The sequence below is a fragment of the Halyomorpha halys genome, unplaced genomic scaffold (assembly GCF_000696795.3).
Source record: "Halyomorpha halys isolate HHAL.00 unplaced genomic scaffold, Hhal_1.1 Scaffold270.1, whole genome shotgun sequence".
Lineage (NCBI taxonomy): Eukaryota > Metazoa > Arthropoda > Insecta > Hemiptera > Pentatomidae > Halyomorpha > Halyomorpha halys.
This window is the reverse complement of record NW_027105226.1, coordinates 241,135-243,665: the sequence shown is the minus strand read 5'-3', so window position 1 is coordinate 243,665 and position 2,531 is coordinate 241,135. Positions and strand designations below refer to the sequence as shown.

The window sequence follows — 2,531 nt, the reverse complement described above, 5'->3', positions numbered from 1 at the left end:
TATATATATATATAGTCTGGTAATGTTATTATTTTTTTAATAAACGAAATATTGTCATTGGTGTAATGCCATCGAAGGTGTATCTGAATTTTTTTTTTGGAAAATAGTTTTGAATCATGGTGACAGATTTTATATAGAAGTTATAATTTTGATATTCGTTAATGGAAGAGCTTCTTTAGTAATATATAAATAACTGTTATTTTTATTCGAAAATTTAAAGGATATATATAAAAAAAAAAGTTGTGGAGTGATTTCAATTGGAGTATCACCTGAGTTAGTTCTAGTAATTGATGGGGTAAATGGATTAAGGTGTTATGTTACAAATTACATGGTTCATTTTTGAGCTTGTTCTGTTTTAAAGTGTACACAGGCCCTCTAGCATCTAGGCATATCAGTTATAAATTAGAGTTTGGGGTTAGAGTACGTCACACTTACTAGATAGGCACCTGCCTCCTACATCCACCCTAAAGAAGAGGAAAACATATTTTTCATTTTCTCGTAATTCAAGGATATAATGCTATTATTGCTTTGCTATTTTACTACCTATTCTCAAGTGTTGAGAACGTTGCCTTAATATTGTTGTTTCTTTGTTGACTGTTCCTTAAGAATCCCTAAATATATATATGAACATATGTTCATTTTCTCACAATTTAACGATGTAACGATTGTTCTGTTTTGAAGTGTACATAGGCCCTTCTAAATCTCGGTATCTCAGTTATTAATTGGATTTTGAGGTTAGAGTACCTCACACTAGCTAGATAGGCCATCCACCCTAAAGATGAGAACTCAAAACAATTGCCACGACTGTGAGAATCACTTTACAATTTGCCTCAATATTGTTGTTTCATTATTACCTGATCCTTAAGAACCCCAAAATATATATGAGCATATTTTCATTTTCTCGTAATTCAAGGATGTAATGCTATTGTTGCTTTGCTATTTTATTTTTTCTTTATTACAACTATTTTGAATTTGTCTTCTTATTTAAAACCGGACTTATTTTCTATTAGTATAACTACTCCCTTGCCTTTTGATGGTTACAATTCCTCTCCTATACAATTACCTTAAGTAGCTAATTGTAAGACAGAGAGAGGGATGATGGGTGGGGGTCAAGGCCCAGCGGTGCGCGCGCATTCCTCGGGGTGGGTCCTTGTGCCGCAGTAGTGATAGCCGGCTGCCCGTCCGTTCACGGTGCTCCTACGGGTCGTGTTCGCCACATACGGGTAGTTATCTATAATGTATTCTTCATCTTCATTATCATATCTGCACAAGGATTATCTATTTATAGATTATCTAGTTGTATCTGTATCATTAAGGTGCTCGTCCTACCTTATTGTCTTTCAACTGTGTTAAAAAAAACCTCCCTTAATTCTAATCCTTTCATTGTTTTATTTATTTATCATGATATTTAAGTCCTTTTATTTATTTCATTAGGTATCTATTATCTTCTCCCATTTTACAAATTATTAACTTATTTAAATGTTCGGATATATTTAGAGCTGTTCTCTTCTTAACTATCTTTATTACATAATTATTTGTGTCTCCTTGCCTAACGAAAGTTTAAATAACATCACTTGTCTGATAGGATATATATCTGTACTATTATCTGCAATATGTTATTCTAAATGTATTGATATGTTTATTATATTATTTTTTATACGCAATTATTGCTGAAGTATTGCATGTACTCGGATTTTTATAATTAAATTTGATCTTAACAGTATATATTATTGATATTTATTTATTACAGTAATAATACACACTTACTTGGCCCGATTGGCCCGATCATACGCCTAAAATATTTTTTAAGAAGCATAGGCAGTATCGTTATCAATTATTGCATAATACTTTGCACTGGTGTATTATTATAATTTATTTTTAAAGTATGTATTATTAATAATTTGATATTTTTCATATTAATAAGTGATCTTAGACCGAATATTATTTGTTTCAATTTTAATTGCCTAAGTTTAATTTTCTTAATTTCCTCGGTAGATATGTGTATGTAGATTTTTTTTTTTATTAAAAATATTTATTACCAGATCGGCCCTAGATATTCTAACAATTTTGTTTTGTTTTTATAATTGTTAATGGTTTAGTCTCGTGCTAAAGACACTAACTATTAAATTATAATTATTAAATAATTTTACATAGTAAATATAAATTATTTTAAAAAATATTTAAAGTTGAAAAAAAAAATACTAATATTTCGGATTCTTCAGTGATGTATTAAAATAAAATTACAGTATGTTTTTTATATTTGCTTGAATGGGTTCTTAAAATTGATCTTATCAGCATTCATAATTAATATTTTATTGTATGTCTGAGTTGAATGAATGATGGATTATAAATCCAAATTATTGTATGTAATCACAGATATCATAAATGAAATTATTTAGACTTACTGATTTGATCCCTTTTGCAGTGAACAGACGATTTCCTTCTTTTTTTCTCTCTCTATAATGTGATTTATTTTTTGATCTTTATTTCTTTTTTCTATACAATACACCCTTTTTTTTTTTTTTTTTTTT

General features: G+C 28.9%; 1 protein-coding gene across 4 annotated transcripts in view; it reads left to right on the top strand.

Moving 5' to 3' along the window:
- Positions 1–2,531, top strand: part of aPKC (protein kinase C iota type) — a gene marked incomplete at its 3' end in the record, with an annotated part of 341,811 nt that overhangs the window by 118,508 nt on the left and 220,772 nt on the right. Inside the window, 1 exon segment of one of the 4 annotated variants that reach the window (XM_067049521.1) lies at positions 1,152–1,223. 4 annotated transcript variants of the gene reach the window in all.